The following is a 23730-nucleotide window of genomic DNA, read 5'->3' on the forward strand; positions in this document are numbered from 1 at the left end:
AAAAAAAAAAAAATTGCTCATTCTACTCTTGTCACCCAGAGTGTTTCTTCTGTCTTTGCCCATTAAAAGCTTACCCAATTGTGAAGGCCCAGTTTCAAAGCAACCTCTTTCATTAATTTCATCCAGATACTCTGTAACCCCCATAGCTATTTAGGCTTTGTCTAGCAATTTGCAGTTATCAGAAAAAGAAGTACCTACCGAGTGCCAGAAAGCGATCTCTCCAACTGTGCACATTACAACATCTCATTCTCTGTGCCTCCATTTCCTCATCTGTAAAATGGTCACTATGGTAGTACTTTCCTCATAGTGATGTTCATTCTTTCAAGTAGTTAGTTGGGTGCCTACTATGAGACAGGCACTGACCTGGGTCCTGGGGATATAGTAGTGAATAAAATAGATTTGAGTCCTGCCCTCATCAAATTTACCTTCTGATAAGAAAGACATAAATGAAATATACCCATAACGCTCTTGAAATAGAACTTGGGATATAGTAAATGCTCTATGAATATTTACAATCATTACTGTCATTGTTGGTAGTGTTGTTATGTGGTATTTCTATTAACACATAAAGAAACTAAGGTTCATAGGCTATTAGATAAGATGCTGGTTAAATAGCTAGTAAGGGACTCCAACTCAGGTCTTCCTGACTCATAAAATTCGTCATCTTTCCACTACACTGATGGCTGTAAGACCAGGCTGTACATCACAACTATCTATGGAGACTTAAAGAAAGTAAAGATTCTCAAGCCTCAGCCTCAAATTAACTAAATCAGAAATTATTTAGATGAGCTAAGAATCTGTATTTTTTAAAAAAGTTCTCAAATAGTTGTGATGCACTGTCAAATTGGGGAATGACTGCACTACATTAAAATGTTTCCCATAATACTTTATTATGCTTATTTGTAAGTATCAAATCTACAAAATCAATAACGATCATCCCCTTGTTTTCTTATTTATTTTTTCTGCTTCCTCTCCTAGCAAAGTGCCTTATAAACACTCAATAAGTATTTGAGTAATTAATGACTTAATTATTTAAAGTTGCTCTTAAAATGCAAATACTCACAGCTGTGGTACTAGAAGCCTGTTATGAACCATCATTGATCTTCCTAGGGTTATTTATTAATCAGCTAAGGACCGGCAGTTGGGAAGGAAAGGCTAAACATTTGGGAACAGAACTGAGAAGGCCCTCAAACCAAATGTTGGCCACATTATTGAACAGCCTAGGGCCCCACCTTAGCTTTACCTACACTTCATTGACAATTTCAGGTAAAATACAGAAAATATACTGCTAACAATCGAGATATTCCTCCCTCACACCATTGTAGTTTCATTTCTTCTAAGCTGACACATGTCTCTCTTTTGGAAAATATGGGGGCAACCTGTTTTAAAGAAAGAAAAAAAATCCTTTATTCTTGTCACACCACAAACATGGAGTTACTGCTATACGTTAAGATTATAAAGCAAAATCCCAAAAATGCAGTGACTGATTATTCACAGCAGACATATGAAGTCAAGAAGCTTATTTTTTCTGTCTTTGCTAAGGCACAAAGCCTGGGGCTATATGCATTTTTATTACACTGCACTGTGTTGGTTTCACCTGAGGATTAAAAAGAGAGTCAAGGCACAGTGCACGTATCCTGATGGATTTTAGGATTTCTTGCTTTCGTGAAAGAAAGAATCTCATAAATTACCTCAGATTATTGCTCAGGGAAGTGTACCTACTTCCATGATGACCTAGAAATTCAATCTTTTGTTTCTCCCATAAAAGATCACATTGTATTTTGGATGTTTTCCCTGTGGTTTTCTGCACTATGTAAAGCCACATTTGGAAAAACAAAATAGTTTTAGTTTAGATTTGAAGTGAAAATATCTAAAATAGTTCAGGAAAGTCTTATGAGCATTTGGGGAGCTTACAAACAGCCTTGTGGGTGGGGTGAGGTGAAATGAGGGAAGGGGAGGTAGGGGACAGAAAAGGAGGGCTAGGTCAGAAGAGTGCAAATAAGACAGAGGGAGAGAGACTGTAGAGACTGTGAGTCCATGGCAGAGTTTTAATTCTGGTTCTGACAAATCTACACGGAGAAACAATAGAAGCGCATTGCTCCATCCCCTGTCCTTTGTTAAGAAGCGTGAAGTGTACTTATTTATATAACTTGCAGCTTTATCTTGTGATATGCAAAGAAGAGAGAAGACAGAATGTTGTTGGATTTGGAAGTACAGTAGATGAGATCTTCCGGTTTATTGATTTGTAAAGAACGGCTTGATACTGGTTTGTCAGTTCTGCGTCAGTGAGAGAAAAGAAAGGCGCTTTTCAGTCAGTTGCTGGAGGAGGAGAGCTGGGAAGTGGAAACAGGGTCTTCTGGCAGACAAGCTTCCTTGAGAGGTGGTCAAATTGACCATGAAGGGAGTCAAGGTCAGGAAGCTTTGGAAATGCTGCAAGGATGGCATGAGATTTAAGGAGTGTTGATTTCCTTGGTTAAGGATTGTTGCATACTTCAGCAAATTCTCCCTCCCAGCCTTTATGAAAGAAGTGTTTAGTAGAACAAACTGAAAATCTCCAAGTATATTGTTACCCAAAATGTAAAAGTTTCTGCCACTGAGATGAAAATGTTTGATTTCCAGCAGTTTATCTTTTTGCATTTATCTACCTGTTTCAGTCATTTGTTAATATGAATTTGCTGATATATGCCATCTTTTTTTTTCAGACAATACCAGTTCTGGGGTATCTCATTGATGATTATTTCAAATTGCCACTTTTGTTCCTTGGAAATACTCCTGTGTTCAAATACCAGGAGGCGTAATTATGTAATTACCATGTGAACATTATGCTACTTACAGGCCGAAATGCCCCTAGAAAGGCATGCTCCAGTGGCCTCAGAAAATTTCTGTGAGAATGATATCTTCCAAATGTGGTATAAATAAAGCTCAAGAATAAATAGCTAAAGCTGGAATGTAAATGATTTAATGTAATGATGTGGTAAGGTGAGAGCCACTTGACTTCAGTTCCTGTGGGAAGTTTTCAAAAGCTTGTGTCAGGGATGTTGAAAAGAAATTATTCATTTAAAATATAGTTGTTATGGTAAAGATCCATGAATAAACAGTACATTAATTCATTCAATTAATATTAATTTAGCACCATATTATGCCAGGTACTGTGCTACTCACTGATGATTTAGTAGGGAAAGATGTATCCCTGTCCTCATGGAACATATAAAAAAAGGACCTTTTTTTCCTGACATGCTTTTACTGAAGAATTGCTGCAACCTAGATTATGAGTACTCATGGACCAGATGGCAGTTTTCTGCCCATCTGGGATAGTTCTGAAGAATAGACCCTCGTGTATCAATCAAGGTTTCTTCCAGTTCTAAGCCTTCGTGATCTATGATCTAATAGTTGAAACAGGATGTATGCTCCCAAAAAGATGTTATATTTATATTACTTTTATAAAAGGAAACAGAGACATGCCCTATTAATTCAGGAGATTGGGTTCCTCCTGGCTGTTTAAATCATTCTATTTAAACTCCTTTATCTCTTCTTTCTTGGCTCCCCTTCCAAAGCTCACTCTTACCCCCTTTAGTCTCACTTCCCTTTTCTTTCTTTAATTGCTGAGACAAATTGTTCATTTCTAACTGGCTATACATGACATCTCCAGTTAAATGTTTCACTGTTAGGACAAATTCATTATATTCCAAATGAATTCATACACACATATGCTATTTCTCCCTCTTCTGTTTTTCATGTTGCCATCAACAATATCTTCATTCTCCCAGTCTTCCTTACTCGATATCCAATGGTTTCTTTGCTTCTTCAGGAATTAATCTCCAGCACCAAATTGGATAGTTCTTCCTGCTTTCAAAATACCTTCTAATATGTACCTTCTTTTACATTCAATACAATACAGCCTTAATTCTGATGCATATCACCCCAAGTCTAGTAAATTACAGCAGCCTCTTTCTGATCTCAGTCTCATGTGCCCTTTCGAATCTGTTTTACACCATACCGATCTTCCCAAACCCTAACTTTCCTCTAAAATAGTGAGTCATGTCACAGAAATTTTCAGTGGTTCTCTTTGCCTGCAGGGTAAGTCTTGAGCCTCACAGTCCGGAACACCTTGCTTTGCATCATCTGCTTTCAACATGACTAACTAATTATATCTCACTGTCGTCCTCAACACCACTGTTCTGCAGCCCCAAGCCTTTCTTCAGCTTGTCACTATTTCTTACCTCCAAGTCCCTTACAGAGATCAGGGACTATAGCATTTGTTTTTTGACTATCTCTTTCAATATTAACAAACACTTATATAATGAATAAACCACCAAGGAAAGAACTGATTGTGCCATAACGTAAGATACAGGTATATAATTTCTGGCTTTTGCTTCCTGTTTTGTATATATTATGGTTATATTGATTTAAAATACAGCCAGTTAGAAAGATCTAATGCATGGAGGCTCTCATTTTAATAGATTATCAAATTTCATTTCCTTCAAGCTAAAGCTTTCGAGGACCTTGGTTGCTTTCAAGATTTTCTCCTTCATAAATTTATTTCTTTATTTAGCCAGTTGTGCATTCAATCCACACAAAACTTTTCTCCAATGATAATTTGTGGAAAGATATATTTTATGCCTAATTCTTCTCACTGTCATGCCTTCTCTTAAATTTGAGTTATGAAGATGGAAATTCACTTTGATCTCATTTTAAAATCTTGACAATATTGAGTGTACACTGGAAACTACCACTGGAGCTCTCCTTGTATAAGAAGGCAAAATTCTTCAGAGATTGGGAGTCTAGAATGAACTTTAATGCTGCATCAGCTCAGTCCCTATGAAACTAACATTCTTACTAGAGAAAGTGGCCTATGGCACGGTCATATTCCTTTACCATCTACATCTTCCCCTTGAGATTTCTTTCTCAGTATGTGAAAAGATTTCTGATCAGTGTCCACTCCCATATGGCATCCTCATCTTCTCCTCCCTACCCCAAAACACTCACATTTATCTCTAGATTGATTTATTTATGGAATGACCCATTCTAAATTTAGAAATAATGACATATGCCACACATTTATTTGCATGTGTTTTTCCACAACCTTTCTCTGTGATCTTATGGTATCACATTCTTTAAGACCAGGAATTGACCTTGCATTGGGCCATAAAATACATTGAACAACTGAAGTTTCATAGATATGCACACTAGAATTGGTCTGCATTCAATAAACTGATTGAAAATAAAGAAATTAAAAAGCAAATTACTTATTAAATATTTATAAAATACCTTTTTTCAACTTTAATCTTCAGGATAGCAGTTAAGAGCAAGACCCAGACTGAATGAGTTTAAATCTGAGCTCTGCCAATTTACTAACTACTGAAGCTTAGGCAAGTTTTTTTTTTTTTTTAACCTCTCATGCCTCAGTTTTCACATCAATGAAGTGGGGGGAATAATATTAACTCCTATTGCAGAGTTACTGTAAAGATGAAATAACACAATTCATATTGTCATGCATGTATTGCTTAATAAATATTGGCCATTTTTGTATTGTATGTGGTACCCTGCACATTATAGCCTATTGCTCTCCTTTTTTCCTTTTTTTTTTTTTTTTTTTTAGAGGGGTTTTTTTTTGGGCCCCGGCTGGGGGGGAGTGACATGATCTCGGTGCACTGCAACCTCCACCTCTCAGAGTCAAGCAATTCTCCTGCCTCAGCTTCCCGAGTGGCTGGGATTACAGATGCCCACCACCACACCCAGCTAATTTTGTATTTTACTAGAGATGGGGTTGTATCATGTTGGCCAGACTGGTCTCGAACTCCTGACCTCAAGTGATCCACNGATCTCTTCTCTTCCCGTCATAATTTTCATAAGTCTGTAGATGTAATTACAACTAAAGATTTTGACAAATGAAGCAGGATAGGAGGTTGATTGCTGCTTTTCTAAATTAAAATTAATGATACCCTTAAGGTACTTGGGTCTATGAAGTCGATTTAATGTTGATATAACCTGACTCCATTATCACAGAATGAGGCAGTTGCATAAGCATGAAAACCAATACACAAACATCCAAAGTGCATTTTAGAAATCGGTGAGGTGAAAGATTAAAGGCTTAACAATGGACAAAGGGCTTGCTGTTTGTTCTCTCTTGCCTTCCAGTTTGATGGAAGAGTTCATCAGAATTAGAGGAAGAATGTTCCTGAAGAAGTGTTGGGCTGGCACTAGGCTAGGGGTCCTATTCATATCCTGCCTCACTTGTCTTGCAAGGATGCACAGCCCCTTCATTTGAGGCACTGTTTGCTTCAGCAGAGTCTGTGTACTCTTCTGGTAGATTGTATAGAACATAATAAAGGGGAGGGGTGGAGGCGAAAGGAAAGAAAAAGGAGGGAATAAAAAAAGGAGTCAGATTAAGAAAGAAGTCAGCACAAAAATATAAAATGGAAGGAAAAAAGCTACAATACAGGAACCTTAAAAGGTAGATTAAGGATGGTCTCACATGGCACGCGTTATTATCTGTGCCATAAATCACACAAAATCAACTAATAATTATGCTCCTACTCAGAGTGAGCGCCATGTTAGCACTAGTTGCTTTCCTGTGATCTATCCTGAAGTCAAACACAAGAAACACTGTTTAACTCCTAAGTGCCCTAATGTCAAGAAAGCACAGAAATAAACTCAAAGGAAAGACAATTCAGTCAATCTTTGCATTCAACAAGCCCAGGATGTTTTGCCGCAGAGCTATACCTATCACAAACCTTCATTCCAGAAGATGGCCGGTAGAGGTGGCTCATGCCTGTAATCCCAGCACTCTGGGAGGCCCAGGAGAGTTCGAAATCAAGACCAGAACTTATCTCAGACCTTTTTTTTTTCCAGTTACAACTCAAAATAATCAGAATTAGAAGAATAATGGATTTTAACTGAAAGGGATTGCCATTAGTTAAAAGGATTTTAACTGAAACTATAATCAGTCTCAGGAGAGTTTCCAGGATAATGTTTGGGCATGTATTTATCAGTGTTACTTGTGAGGATTTGGGAGTAAGAATGAATGAGGAAGTTCCTCCCCAACACAGACACGTGCACACAAAACTGTACAAACTGAAAACTTCAGGACAAAAACTCATGAATAGACTGGAGAGTCATTTGTGTGCATATGTGTGGTTTATTTACTAGCACCACAGCACAAGAAGAGTTTTTGTTTGTCTTTTACTTTTGTTTTTGTTTTCATAGGCTCATTTGTGTAAGTGTTATGTCTGTTTCTTACATTCCCATGGATATTTATCAAGGGTCTAGACACACTGAGAACCAGAAAATCAAAACATACATTCCTAGTTACATATTTTCCCTAGACTGGAGTAAACATGATTTATGTATGTAGTATCAGTAAGAAGTAGCTTGGACACTAGGAAGAAACCACATTGCCTAGCAATGTATTTCCACATGGGGAGGCAATGCTTGTCTCTCCTAAACTTCTAGTGAAGATAAAACTTCAAAGTAGAGTAATTAACAGAAAGGTCAAAAGACAAAGTAGAAGCCCTTGAGAATCTTAAACGAAGTTAAAGAACCAACATTTACATTTAGATAAATTTATTTGAAATATTTCTAAGAGCCACCATGTTGTTATCGGTCCTTTTTCTTTCTTTCTTTTATACTTTTGGTTTATTTAAAAGCAATGATGAAGAAAAAATGAAATAAAGCTATCTTTCACAATACACAGAGGGATGGACTGAGCTTCGGGAAACAGTCACAGCTTGGAATTAAGAGTGTGTGTCATATCATAATTTAGTTGGATGATTTGGTGCTCATTCACTATACCCAAAATTACACTTTCAAATCTACCGTGTTTGTACTTATCACAGTGCCTAACAGATAAGAGGAACTCAAAAAACCTTTCATTCATTCACCCATTCAGTGTTTCTTGATCTCTTCTATGTACTAGGCATTGTGATAAATCCTTAACAAGACAGGTAAGATCTCTGTCTTTGTGGACAATAAACTTACATTCTAGTAAATATCTTTTGAATGAATGAAGTGATATTTCCTACTGAAGCTAAAAAAGGAAGGTCTCTGCAAACAGTACACTGTCTACAGAACTCATCCAAAATGAGAAGACAAAGGAGAATAATGTATAGCCCTCATAACTCTCAAATCTCAAATATGATTATTTAAAACTAGAGTAAAACAAATGTGGAAGAGATTCGGACTTCAGGGTTGTTTTATAAATTGCTGTTTTACATTTTTAAATCTAGTATTATAGGCAAAATTGAATCTAAATGGTTTTCTTCTTTCTTTTTTATCTGTCATATCTTAAAAATGAAGAAACGGAGAAAAGGAGGAAGAAGAAAAGAAAAGGAAGAAGGTAGGGAGGATTTTTCAAAAGCTTGTGTCAGGGATGTTGCAAAAAGAAATTATTCATTTCAAAATATAATGTTGTTATGGTAAAATCCCATGGAATAAACAAGTACATTAATCATTCAATTAATATTAATTTAGCACCATTATTATGCCAAGGTTACTGTGCTAGCTCACTGTATGATTTAGTCAGGGAAAGATGTATCCCTGTCTCCTTCATGGAACATATAAAAAAAGGGACCTTTTTTTCCTGACATGCTTTTACTGAAGAATTGCTGCAACCTAGATATGAGTACTCATGGACAGATGGCAGTTTCTGCCCATCTGGAGATAGTTCTGAAGATAGACCCTTCGTGTATCAATCAAGGTTTCTTCCAGTTCTAGTAGCCTTCGTGAATCTATGGATCTTAATAGTTGGAAACAGGAGTATGCTCCCAAAAGTATTGTTTATTTTATTTATATTACTTTATAAAATGAAACAGAACATGCCCTATTTAATTCAGAATTGCGGTTCCTTCCGGCTGTTTAATCAATTCTATTAAACTCCTTATCTCTTCTTTCTGGTTTCCCCTTCCAAAGCTTCATTTCTTCTTGTTTTACTCCGGGCCTTTGAGTCGACTTCTTTCTTTTTCTTTCGTTTTAATGCTGAGACAATTGTCATTTCTTTTTTTATACTGTTCTTTGTTTATACATGATCGATTTCTTCTCATTTAATTTATGTTTTCTTTTGTTGGTTTATATATATTTGTTATTTTTATTCCAAATGAATTCATTTATTTTCTACACATTATTGCTAGTTTTTCTTCCCTTCTGTTTTTCAGTGTTGCCATTCTATTATTTTTATCAATATCTTCACTTCTCTACATTTTTCCTTACGGTCGATTTATCCATTTTTATTTTTTTCTTTTTTTTTTCTTCAGGATTGAATCTCCAGCACCAAATCTGGATAGTTCTCCTGCTTTCAAAAACCTATAATATGTACCTTCTTTTAACATGCAATACAAACAGCCTTAATTCTGAGCCATATCACCCAAGTCTAGTAAATTACAGCAGCCTCTTTCTGATCTCAATTCTCATTGCCCTCGAATCTTTGTTTTACACCATACCGATCTCCCAAACCCTATACTTCCTCTAAAAGTAGTGAGTCGATGTCATCAGAAATTTTCAGTGGTTCTCTTTGCCTGCAGGGTAAGTCTTGAGCCTCACGTACGGGAACACCTTGCTTTGCATATCTGCTTTTCTAACATGACATAACTAATTATATCTCACTGTCGCGACTCACACACTGTCTGCACCTCCAATCCTTTCTTCAGGCTTGTCACTATTTCTACCTCAAGTCAGCCACAGAGATTCAGGGACTATAGCCATTTTTTCTGACTATCAGTCTTTCAAGTATTAACAACTTATATAATGAATAAACACCAAGGAAAGAACTGATTGTCCAAACGTAAATACAGGTTATATAATTTCTGGCTTTTGCTCCTGTTTTGATATATATTATGGTATATATTGATTTAAAATACAGCCAGTTAGAAAGATCTATATGCATGGAGGTCTCATTTTAATAGATTATTCAAATTTCAATTCCTTTGCATAATCTTCACAGAATAGTGCTATTCCTAAGTCCAAGCTAAAGCTTTCGAGACCTTGGTTGCTTTCAAGATTTTCTCCTTCATAAATTTATTTCTTTATTTAGCCAGTATGTGCATTCAACCACACAAAACTTTTCTCCAATGATAAATTTGTGGGAAGATATATTTTATGCCTAATTCTTCTCACTGTCATGCCTTCTCTTAAATTTGAGTTATGAAGATGGAAATTCACTTTGATCTCATTTTTAACAATCTACAATATTGAGTGTACATGGAAACTACCACGAGCTTCCTGTATAAGAAGCAAAATTCTTCAGAGCATTGGAGTCTAGAGAATCTTTAATGCGCATCAGCTCTAGTCCCTATGAAACTAACATTCTTACTAGAGAAAGTTGGCCTATGGCACGGATCATATTCCTATTTACAGTCTACATCTCCCCCCTGAGATTTCTTTCTCCAGTATTTGAAAAGATTCTGATCAGTGTCCACTCCTCATATGGCATCCTCATCTTCTCCTCCCTACCCAAAAACACTCACATTTTATCTCTAGATTGATTTCTATTTATGGAATGAACCCATTCTAAATTTAAGGATAATAATGACATTATGCCACACATTTCATTTGCATTGGTTTTCCACACACCTTTCTCTGTGGGATCTCTATGTATCACATTCTTTAGAGGACCAGGAATTGACCCTTGCATTGGCATAAACTACATGAACAACTGAAGTTTCATAGGATATGCACACCTAAATTGGTCTGCATTCAACTAAACTGATTGAAAATAAAGTAAATTAAAAAGCCAAATTACTTTATTAATATTTATAAAATACCTTTTTTCAACTTTAATCTTCAGGATAGCAGTTAAGAGCAAGACCCAGGACTGAATGGTTTATAATCTGAGCTCTGCCAATTTACCTAACTACTGAAGCCTAGGCCAAGTTTTTTTTTTTTTTTTTAACCTCTCATGCCTCAGTTTACATCAATGAATGGGGGAATAATATTTAACTCCTATGCAGAGTTACTGTAAAGATGAAATAACACAATCTCATATTGTCATGCATGTATTGCTTAATAAAATATTGGCCATTTTTGGTATTGTATGTGAGTACCCTGCACATTATAGCCTATTGCTCCTCCTTTTTTCCTTTTTTTTTTTTTTTTTTTTTTGAAGATGGAGTCTTGTTCTGTGCCCAGGCTGGAGTGCAGTGACATGATCTCGGTGCACTGCAACCTCCACCTCTCAGAGTCAAGCAATTCTCCTGCCTCAGCTTCCCGAGTGGCTGGGATTACAGATGCCCACCACCACACCCAGCTAATTTTGTATTTTACTAGAGATGGGGTTGTATCATGTTGGCCAGACTGGTCTCGAACTCCTGACCTCAAGTGATCCACCTGCCTCGGCCTCCCAAAGTGCTGGGATTACAGGTGTGAGTCACCACGCCTGGCCTATTCCTCTCCTTTTATTAACCATAATAGCAGCAAGAACAGTAGCTGGTAGCATTTATTGAGCAATTACCACATAATAGAAACTAGGCTAAGTGCTTTACATGTATCATCTTATTTAATTCCCACAGAACTCTATAAGTTATATTACTGTCCACATTTTACTGATAAGGAAAGTTAAGAATAATTTACCCAGGGACATTGATTAGTCAAGGTTCTCCAGAGAAATAGAAGCAACAATATATATATGTATGTACATATGTATATGTGTGTGTATGTATATATATGTATGTATATGTGTGTGTGAATATATAAAATCAAGTATTATCTCATGCAGTTGGAAACTAAGAAGTCCCATGACCTGCTATCTGTAAGCTAGAGAGCCAGGAAAATTGGTAGTGTAATTTCAGTCTCAGTCTGAAAGCCTGAGAACCAGGGGAGTTGATGATGTAAATCCCAGTCTAAGGGCAGGAGAAGACTGACATCCCAGCTCAAGTAGGCCTGCAGGGAAAAAAGGAACATGTCTTTTTGTTCTGTTTAGGACCTCAACTGATAGGATGATGCCCACCCACATTGCGGAGGGCAATCTACAGAATCCGCTGAACTAAATGCTAATCTTGTCTGCACAAGACACACCCAGACACACCCAGAAATAGTGGTTTACCTGGGCACCCCATAGTCCAGTCAACTTGACACAGAATTAACCATTACAGACCTGCAGTCAGTGCAGTCAGTGTGAGTAGGTATTCTTGTTTGTTCCGCATCTCTTCTCTTCTCTTCTCTCTCTCTCTCTCTCTCTCTCTCTCTCTCTCTCTCTCTCTCTCTCTCTCTCTCTCACACACACACACACACACATACACACACGTACCACATTTACTCATTTATCCATTTCTTTGGTCAACTAGTCATTAAACAAATATTTGCTACCATTTACTATGTGCAGGGTTCTGTGCCTCCTGCAGAAAGGGTTGGAGACATTCAAAGAGAAAGGTAAACAAAAAATGGTCCCTGCTATCAAGAAGTTTACAATCTATTGCAAAATGTCCATATAACTCAAATGAATTGTATGATAGAAGTGCTTCAAGTATAAACCATATACTGTTAGAATGCTGAGGAAACCATTAATTCTAACCCGGGAGATGGGGAAGTAAGCATATAACCACTAACAGCATTGATCTGGGAGAGAAGTGGGGTAAGAGCATTGCCAAGAGAAGGAGCAGCATGAAGAAGCCACACACAAGAGTTACATTGGATGGAATAGTGCAGGATAGGCAGGTAGTTTTGGTGGGCTTAGCAGGTAGAGTTTGGGAGCTCAGGGTCATAAGGTTGGGAAGGTAGGTTTCATATGTCCCTCATGCTTTTGTGTAGGTAAAATAAAGCAAATCCTGCATTTTAGGGGAACTCCACTTGGTTATCCACATATTTGGGCCAAGCAAAAATGGGCAAGGCTAGGGGGAGTGAAAAAATGAGATTGTTCTGGATATACACTAGGCACTTAATTGATATTGGAAGGCCAGAGTTGGTTTGAGACCAGACTACCTGAGCCACTTTTCTGATGAGATTAACATCGATTTTTACCTCTTGGGAATTCTGCACAGCACAGGAACTATCCCTTGAGTTTCGATTGCTCTGTGCAAGCTCTGATTGACCCCTAGTTTAGCATGGACTGTTCACAACCAAATCAAAATCCAGAGTTAAAGAGCTAGGATGCCTGGAGCCACCACTTATATTGAGTTGGCAAAATGCCAAATGACTAAGTATAGTATTTCACCCATAAAATTATTCCTCCCCCCGCCCCACAAGAATAGAATTCACTAAGTTGACAGCACACTGTGTCCATATATTATAGAAAAACCTAATAGGAAAAAAAGAATGGCGGTTTTCACTGCATGCCACCTAAAGGTATATTTCTCAATAATTTCCAAGACCACTGAAAACTGAAATCTGAAAAATAGTTTTATCTTACTATCCACCCTGTTTTATCCCAAATTTAAGCCTTGCCTGTACTTCTTTGATATTTAATTAATTTTTTTTTTTTTTTTTTTTTTTTTTTATTTTTTTTTTTTTTTTTTTTTTTTTTGAGATGGAGTTTCACTCTGTCGCCCAGGCTGGAGTGCAGGGGCACGATCTCTGCTCACTGCGGCCTCCCTCCTGCCTCAGCCTCCTGAGGAGCTGGGACTACGGGTGTGCACCACCACACCCAACTACTTTTTGTATTTCTAGTAGAGACGGGGTTTCACCATACTGGCCAGGCTGGTCTCGAACTTCTGACCTCAAGTGATCTGCCTGCCTTGGCCTCCCAAAGTGCTGGGATTACAGGCATGAGTCACTGTGCCCAGTCCATAATTAAATATTAATCAACTATTGGTTAATTGCTAATTATCAATAATTAAATGTCACTCAATGGTTTATTGCCTATTCATCCATATTCTTTAAAAATTTGTCAAAAACAATAGACTAAGAATTAAGACAAGACATGTCATTTCTAAGATTCTGTAGTCACCTATACCAAATGGCACCCTCCCTAATATTTCTGTGAAAGTAAAGATTTGTATTTTTTTATGGTACTAATTGAAGCAGTAGTTCATTTGTGGCTGCCAATGAGTTGACTTTAAAAAAAAAATCTTATTTTAACATTGTTGAGAGAGGAAATCCTTTGTGTTTGGCCTTGGATTGATAAAAACGAGTCTGGGATACTATATACGGTAAATGGATATTAAAACTAGGGCTATGAATTGTTGCTTTAGTGTTGTCAGCCTTGGAGACTCAAAGTATCATCAGAAAGGATGCATGTTTTAATTGTTCCTCATTATATAGAATGAGAGAACATCATTTCTCTCCTTTTCCTCCCAGGTGGCTGTGGAGGACCGAGTCAGGCAGCTGCATGAAGCTCACAGGGACTTTGGCCCAGCGTCTCAGCACTTTCTTTCCAGTAAGTCATTTTCAGCTTTTATCACTTAACTTTATTGCATCTTGATTAATAAGAATTAACAGTTGAAAAAACAAAAGAATTAAGAGTTGAATTATAATAATCTCTGTTAGATGTAGTAGAAGCATAAATCATCCTGAAATATAACTTGGTTGATAAATTTAGAAAGGTAGGAAGAAGAAGCCCAACTGGATCATTTTTCCCAGTCTTCAGCTGATGCATAATTGTTTCCTGCAATATATTCTCAAATGTTAACTTCATTAATATCTTTGAGTCTTTTTGAAAAATATGGAACACTTTGCTCCGGAGCCATGCTAATATTCTCTGTATCATTCCAATGTTAGTATATGGGCTGCTGAAGCAAACACAGACTTTTGAGTTTTTAATTTCTGCCTATCGGTTCAGTTCATAAAGCTAATAATTATGATATCATGTAATTATAATATGATCATTCAATATATGTTACTGTGATTCTGTAATTCTTTATCTCTAAATAATTCATTAAATACTCCCTGCCTTATGAAATGAATGACAGTTCTCAAAAGAAGGCATACAAGTGGCCAGCAGGTATATGAAAAAATGCTCAACATCACTAATCACCAGGGAAATGCAAATCAAGACCACATGATATATTTATCTTACCCCAATTAGAATGGCTATTATTCAAAAGACAAAAAATAACAGATTCTGGTAAGAATGTGAAGAAAGGGAACTCTTTTACAGTGTTGGTGAAAATGTAACAGTAAATTAGTAACAGTATGAAGATTTCTCAAGAAACTATAAATAGAACTACCTTACCATCTGGCAATCCCACTACTGGTTGTCTATCCCAAAGCTAAGAAATCAGTATATCAAAAGGGTACCTGCACTTGTATGCTTATCGCAGCACTGTTTACAACAGCAAAGATGTGAAATCAACCTAAGTGTATATCAACAGATGAATGGATAAAGAATATGTGGTATCTATACACAATGAAACAATACAAGAATGAAACTACGTCATTCACAGCAACATGGATGGGACTGGAGGTCATTATGTTAAGTGAAATAACCCCGGCACAGAAAGACAAAAATCGCATGTTCTTACTCTTGTGGAAGCTAAAAAAAAATTGATCTCATAAACATAGACTAGAATGATGGATACTAGTGGCTGGGAAAGGTGTGTGGGTAGAAGGGGAGATAAAGAGAGGTTGGTTAATGGGCATCCAGTTAGATAGAAGGAATAAGTTATATCATTTGACGGCAGAATAGAGTGACTATAGTTAACGACAATGTGTTGTATATTTCAAAGTACCAAGAAGAAAGGGCTTGAATTGTTCCCAATACATAGAAATGACAAATACTCAAGGTGATGGATGCCTCAAATACCCTGACTTGATCATTATGCATTCTATGCTAGTAAAATATCATGTTACCTCATAAATATGTAAAATATTATGTATCAAGAATAAATAAATAAATAAATACTTTGCCTCCAAATTTGAAACCTCAGCCTATGGGCATTTCCTATTTCCTTTCCCTAACTATTTATATCCTTTTTTTTTTTTTTTTTTTTTTTTTGAGAGGGAGCCTCATTCTGTTGCCCAGGCTGCAGTACAGTGGCGTGATCTTGGCTCACTGCAACCTCCGCCTCCCAGGTTCAAACAACTCTCCTGCCTCAGCCTCCTGAGTAGCTGGGACTACAGGCGTACACCACCAGGCCCGGATAACTTTTGTATTTTTTAGTAGAGACAAGGCTTCACCATGTTGATCAGGCTGGTCTCGAGCTCCTGATCTCAAGTGATCCACTCACCTTGGCCTCCCAAAGTGCTGAGATGACATTCGTGAGCCTTGTATTCTCCTTTTGTCCTTGACCTCTAGTATTCTTTTTATTTACTGGTTTTACCATTTTATTAATTATGTTTTTATAATTAATACTGAGAGAAATAACCTTAGTTAACTGAAAGTTTGAGTATTAGAAAATCATATTTATACAATAGTGCATATTAAATTGGCAAGCACCTGTTTTCCTCTGATTAATGTTAATTTATACCACTTTTATTTGATTATAAAAGTGTATGTGTTGAGTTTTTTGGTATTTAAAAAGCCATACTTTACCACATGGAGTTAACATCTGTTAGCATTCTGATATATTTCCTTATGGTCATATGTGAGTATGTATGAGGGTTTATCCATCATTTTAAGGCAATTACTTTGTGCCTAGCAATGTTACAGATTTTAACTAGTTTAATCCTTATAGCAATCCCTTAAGGTAGGTGCCATTATTATACCTATTGAAATTATACCTATTTCAATGATGAAGAAATTCATAGAGCTAGTAGATGAGAGAGCCAGGATTCAAACCCAAGAAGTTGGCCCCTGAGTCTGTGTTTTTAAGCATCGCACTGTAATTTTACTTAATTTATATATTTTATAGAGAGGAGGTAATTCTCTATGATCTCCATTCTTCTGCCACATTCTTTCATTGCCATTTTCTGATCATTTCCTTTCTTTTCCATTCTCCATGGGTTAATAAAAAGATCCACGCTCACAAATACTTTAAATTATTTGAGTAGATGCTGTCATGTGTGTCTTCAGTTGGCTGTTGTCTTTTTGAACAAAATTTCCTGGAAGGTGTTGGTCTTGTATTTTTGTCATATATCGATAATAGATTAAGAAGTATCTTATTTTCTGAACTGGCTCTAACTTTATTATCCGCCTGCGGTGTAGTTATTTGGACACAGTTTCACAATGCTTTGGAGTTGCCAAGAAAAAGGGATAAGTTAAAGCAGTTTATCTAAATGAGTGGGATCGTGGCTTTTAGGAACGGTTCTAGAAAAATGATAAAGGCTACAGATTTTGTCTTCTGCATCTTTCCAAATCTCTGGTCTACTTAACTTGCCTTGGTGACAGCCATTCTATTCGATTTAATTGACATTAAATGTGATAACATACTCCTAAGCTACTCATAAACCATAAAGAAAAAAATAGTACTATTATGAATATTAATTACTCCTCTGACACCAGGAATATTCGTTCATATTTTCTTCTCTCTGACTCCCCCTCTGAATTCCCATGTCTTACCCATTAAAGCCTATTTTCAGAAAATGATATACTCATTTAACCCAGGTCATAGGTAAAGTTTAATGTGCACTTCTCCTGGGTTATTTGCATTTTATTAGTGTGAAAATCTGTAAGCCTGAGGTGGTAGAACATCAGCCGTAAGTTCTGAGCTGTGAGGAAGGAACTTTGAGGGGCCAGGGGGAACATTCTCACACCTTTCAAACCATATCACATCAGTGCCCACTTCCAGAAAGGTCAGGCCTGTTAGACACAGGCATTCATAAAGAGACTGATCTATCTGCGTGAATGGAGCCAGCCCCGGAAGTCATCAATCTCTTGGTTGCCCATGTGGAATATCAATATATGCTTAAAAGCTTTGCTTACAGGTATAAAGAAAATACTAACTTGGTTTAAGGGATATTTAAGAAATAAGATGGTGAGACTAAGGATGGATTGTTTCTTTACATTGTCCTTTTAAAATTACAAAGGTACTCTATACACATCAAGAAAATTTCAAAAGCACACAGTACAAACAAGAAAAGAAAAAATATCCATAATCCAATGACTCAGGGATAATCACTATCATAAATTTGGTTTATATGCTTTCTGTCTTTCTCTTGTGGGGTGTGTGTGTCTGTGTGTGTGTGTCAAGGTTCTATCTTTTTATTTTTTTATTTTTTAATTTACTTGTTTTTTGAGACAGAGTGCAATCTCGGCTCACTGCAACCTCCCCCTCCTGGGTTCTAGTGATTCCCATGACTCAGCCTCCCGAGTAGCTGGGATTACAGGAATATGCAACCACGCTCGGCTAGTTTTTTGTATTTTTAGTAGAAACGGGGTTTCACTATGTTGACCAGGCTGGTCTCGAACTTGTGGCCTCAAGTAATCTGCCCACTGTGGCCTCCCAAAGTGTTGGGATTACAGGCATGAGCCACCACGCCCAGCCTCTCTCTTTTCTTTTAAACCATGCACAGATAAAAACATGCTACCGTTTTATGACCTGCTGTTTTCCCTTAAAACTATCTTTACAATATTTTCATGTGTTTAAATATTCTTCTACAGAGTGATTTTTCTAATGACTGACTAATACTCTCTTCTGTGTCTATACTAAATTTACCAACACAGTTCTAAATTGCTCAGTATTAAGATTATTTCACAATTTTTATTATATCGAGCATTATGGCTAATATCCTTTTTATACCTGTACAAATATCTCAGATTCTTTCTACAGGATAAATGCCTAAGGTGGAATTGTTGTGTTAAAGAATGTTTACATTCATAAGCCTTTTCAAGTGTATTGCCAGACTTACCTCTAGAAAATTGCACCAGAAATTGGGTGTGCCATCCAAACCATATTTGAGCCAGGTATGGTGTGGCTCATGCCTATAATCCCAATTCTTTGGGAAACTGAGGCAGGAGGATCACTTGAACCCAGGAGGTCAAGACTACAGTGATTCATAATCACGCCCCTGCACTCCAATCTGGGTGACAGAGCAAGACCCTGACCCTAAATTTAAAAAAAAATAAATCACCATATTTTAAGCAGGACATCTCTGAAGTCACATATTTGCTACTGTAAAAGCAGCTTCCCCTACCAATGAATAAAAATATATTTTAAATATTCCTCTAAGTTCATATTAAATGAATTTGAATTTTAATACATTTTTTTAGACTTTTTTTTAGATAGACCTGAGTTGATATGTTACGTATGTGCTTTCAGGTTATGTGATAATAATTAGGGTGGCTTCTAAAAGCTTTAGTGGAAATTACAAAGAAAAGCGAAAATAAGGGGAGCTACTAATTGCAACCCCCAACATAAACGATAACTGTAGCTGTCACTCTGTTTATCTTATTGCTCTCCTCTTCTCGTGGCTCTCTCACTCACTCTGACACACACACACACACACACACACACACACACACACGAAACACACACAACACACTCCCCTTTGGAAATCTATCAGAAATTACATTTAACCAGAGCTGTCTGTTTTTTATCAGAAGACAGAGGCAGCCTTTTACTAAAAAAAGTATCACTGTTTGCTCGCTGCGGTAGTGCCCAATCTCTTGACTAGTTACGAAATTTGTTTCTTTTATTAGATTCTGAGAGAAAATAAGGAGAGAAAAGCATTGGTGAAATATGACCCTTCTTCCATTGATAGCCATCTAACTTGTCCTGTACGGTTCTAGCGTTTTAATACACTGCTGCTCCCTAATTGACTTCTAAAACTTAACCAAGAAAAAGTGAGAAATTTCTAATAGTGTTGTATTTGTAAATATTGTTATCCATAATTTTACAAATGAAATCTAGATTTTAAATTATTAATTATGTACTAATATAATTATATAGTATATAGTTGGTCGTAGGTATTGACTATCAGCCCTTCAGTATGTCTGTCATTTAGAAGTACTAAAAAAAAAAAAAAAAAAAGAAAAAAAAAAAAAAAAATGTATTCATTGGCGTTTAGTTAGTCTGAATTATTGTCGCTTTCCTTTTCAGAGTTTAAGATTTTCTGGGGCACGTTGGCTCTAACAACTGTAATCCCGTTCACTTTGGGAGGCCGGAGGTGGGGCCAGTCACTTGAGGTCAGGAGTTCAAGACCCCCTGGGCCACGTGGTGGCGAAACCCCGATCGTCGCTGTAGCCGTAGACAGGCTAACAAAAATTGAGGCCTGAGGTGTGGTGGGCACGAGCTGTAATCGCCCAGCGTACTCAGGAGGCTGAGGGCAGGAGAGCTAAACCCGTGGAGGGGAGGTTGCAGTGAGCTGAGATCATTGCCATGAAGTCCGCACTCGGGTTAACTAGGAGAGAGGTTTTGCGTCTTCAAAAAACAAACAAGGGAGACAAAAACTAAAAACACAAAAACAAGACAAAAAGGTTTAAAGATTTTTCCTGAGCCATTATTCTCAATTCTCTGGTCTTATTCTAAATTCTACTTTTCTCACAAGAAGATCACGTATTTTTGTAAGGCGAGAAATCCTTCTATAACAGTAAAAAGATCCATGGTTTTTCTTAATTTTTTCCAAGTTCTCAGAATTCCCTTAAAAGTATATTGTTCCAAAGCGCAGGTTCTTTAAAAACGGATTTAATGTTTCGGTATTAGGTGTGAAACTGTCCCTGGAAAAAAGATAGCCTATGCATTAACTGAAGCGTTGGAAAAATGCACTAGGTTTCAACAGATACAGCAAGTTTTCTCTTTCCTGTTGGCAATTCCTTGGAGCTGTTATGTATACACTGAGACTCTACAGGGCGCGATCAAGTAGCCTGCTATGGTTCCCTCCCAGTTTTAGGTCGACTGCGAAACCCTCCTCTCTTCAAGGCACCACCATTATTTTCACACTAAAACTTTATTGCCCATGGATTCACCAGTGAATTCTTTGCCCTTAGTGTGGTATTTGCCAAATGCTTTAATGACAAAAAAATTCTGCTAAAGGTTGTAAAAAAGTGATCCAATTAAAAGAAAATGAGTGTTTATGAGGCAAAAGGGTCAACTCCCTCTCTTTACTAAAGTTCCCATCCCCACTCCCACCCAGGAGCCCTCTTGTGCTGTGTAATTTCCTAACTGGAGATAAGCTTAGAAAGTATCTATACCAGTAGCTTCCAGACTCTGAGGTGTGGCTCATTAGCAAATCCTAAAATCAGTTTAAAAAGACTTACAACCAACAATTTTTTACTGGAATGGAATGGAATGGAACAGATTAGAAAATATCAGAGTGCATTACCCAAGCAAGGTTAAGTGCTGTTTTGACGGTGGTTGATTTGTTAAATGTGTGTGTGCATGCATGTGTGTATCTGTGTGTGTGTGTGTGTGTGTGTGTGCACGCGCTAGATCACAGTGTAAAACATTTTTCTTCTATGGGTTGCAGTCGAAATAGTTTGAGAAACATTGAATCATTCCAGTCCTTTCCTTATTTTACAGATAATAGGTGCAGAATGATCAAATGACATAACCAAGGTCACAAAGATAGTTATAATACTAGGACTGGAACCCAGTTTCTGGACTTCCAAGCCACACATCACACTGCCTTACCCATTAAGAACAAATGCCTAGGCCAATAACTGTCTAGTCCATCTGCTATTGCCAATGATTATTCTATTCTCTCATATATTCCTCTTCGTTTGGCCATCCTAAGTTGATTTACAGAGTCTAAATTTTTCTCTCAACACCTCTGGGCTAAAAGCTGCCTTATCAAAATGGTATTGATAGTGGTTCAGAGTAAAAGCTGTCAAATCAAACTGATTGGGTTCAAATATTGACTCAGACACTTTATGCTTTATTCTTTCTCTTTATTCTTCATCTTTAAAATAGGGATAATAGCAACATATTTGGTCAATTATAAGACACGCTTTTCTACCCATGTTTTAACAGCTCTGAAATCAGAATGCACTTTTGACCACTGGGATGTTGAATTCAGTGAAATATGGTTGTATTATGTCATGGGGTTACAGTGAAGATGAAACAGTTAATATTTGTAAAACCCCTAGAATAGTGCCTGGAACATAGTAAGTGCTATTCAAGTGTTTGCTATTAGCTTTACCATTAGTATCATTATTACTATCAGCTTGATAGTATAACTTAATGCATGCCTGTTAGAGTCAAACTGGTCATGAAAGTTTCATTCATTCTCTTGCATTTAATTGTCAGTATAAGTAGTCCCTCTCCTTTCTGAAGGTGATTTCCAAGGATCTAATCTGCAAGTCCAGTGTTTTGCACATTAGAACAGCTCAATAGTTGTTTGTGTAACTAATGAGTGATAAATAATCCAAAAGATAGACCTTAATCTCTGTAAGGCCAGGATAGTATTAATGTTGTTGACAGTTATATTCTACAGTACCTAATGTGGTACATGGCACTTAGTAGATGTTCAGTAAATATTTACAGAATGAATTATGTCTTATACCCAAAAGAGGAAGAGGTAAATTCACTCCTGACATTGATAATACACAGTGGCATGAGATTTAGCATAGTGACTATCACATAGTAGACACTCAATAAATAATGTGGCCTTTTATGTTGCTTCTCAGCAAAGACTAATAGCATTCATAACTTTATATGGTCGTTTTTATCAAAGTCTACTGTACCATGTAATATATTAAGGGAAAAGGCTGACTTCAAAATTACAGCATGATCACAACTGTATTAAAAAATAAAATAAAATAACAGAAATGTACACATAAAAGAAAATGGAAAATAAAAGACACCAAAAGGCAAACAGTTATTGCATCATTTCTTTCTTTTACTTTGACAAATTTTTTGCTAATAGCATGTACTACTTTTGCAATGGAAAAAAACAATAAAGGTAAAATTTTATACTCTAGCTTTTAACCAGTGACCTCTTGGAGTGGCAATGGGACTCTGAAAGACAAATTTCCTTTTTACTATTTGTTCTGAATTTAAAAGCCGTTTCATTGAGTGACCTTCTTGTTCTCGGATTATGAGACACTGTAAAAAGCAAGAACTGATCAATTATTTCTTGCAGGCTTTACAATCTTAACTGCCTTAATCATATCCCTGGTTAAGTCTTTTTCCCTCTTGTCAAAGTGACTCAAGCTTTTACAGTTTCTCCTCGATACATAGGGTCTAGCAGTTTGTTTCCATCTTGAGAGTTGCCTAGCTTTCATCCCGGTTATTCTCCACTACACACACACTTAAATAAAAAAAAAATAATAATAGGGGAAACCTTTGAGCACATCTAATAATTGCTGACATTTCACTTAACAGTGCTCCAACCTGTGCTACCAGTGTTCTCAGGGGACGGATAATTTGAAATATGAGTGGGCCAATAATTTAAAGCTTCAGATTGGCTTAAATAAGCCATCATGAGGCCAGATGCGGTGGCTCACGCCTGTAATCCCAGCACTTTGGGAGGCTGAGGCGGGAAGACCACATGAGATCAGGAGTTCGAGACCAGCCTGACCAACATGGAGAAACTCCGTCTCTACTAAAAATACAAAATTAGCTGGGCATGGTGGCATGCATCTATAATCCCAGCTACTTGAGAGGCAGAGGCAGGAGAATCACTTGAACCCAGGAGGCAGAGGTTGCAGTGAGCCGAGATTGAGCCATTGCACTCTGGCCTGGGCAACAGGAGTGAAACTCCATCTCAAAAAATAAATAAATAAATAAATAAAAATAAACCATCATGATAAAAGTCAGAAAGAATCTTGCAGGTCCAATGTGAGATGATTTGCAGGCTAAAATTCTCTTTCAAGTAAAATCTCAGAGTAAAATGATTTGGGCCAGTTTCTTCAGCAGTCACATGTTGTCCCAAGTGGTAGGAATTTGGGACAAATGCCATGTGACCTACCAGTGATGCTGATAATGCCTCTATAAATTCAAAGACAGGCTTTCCAATGCCCACAAAAAGCAGCTACAGCAGTAATAATTATAT

The 23730-nt window shown here is 37.0% G+C and overlaps 1 long non-coding RNA gene across 1 annotated transcript in view; it reads left to right on the forward strand.

Moving 5' to 3' along the window:
* The window catches only part of LOC108536842 (uncharacterized), a 128406-nt gene that overhangs the window by 77785 nt on the left and 26891 nt on the right, over positions 1 to 23730 (forward strand). Inside the window, exon 2 of the long non-coding RNA XR_001887632.1 lies at positions 14221 to 14299. This is a non-coding gene — a long non-coding RNA (uncharacterized LOC108536842). The remainder of the gene's footprint in view (positions 1 to 14220; positions 14300 to 23730) is intronic.

The sequence above is a fragment of the Rhinopithecus bieti genome, unplaced genomic scaffold (assembly GCF_001698545.2).
Source record: "Rhinopithecus bieti isolate Rb0 unplaced genomic scaffold, ASM169854v2 scaffold_1555, whole genome shotgun sequence".
Taxonomy (NCBI): Eukaryota; Metazoa; Chordata; class Mammalia; order Primates; family Cercopithecidae; genus Rhinopithecus; species Rhinopithecus bieti.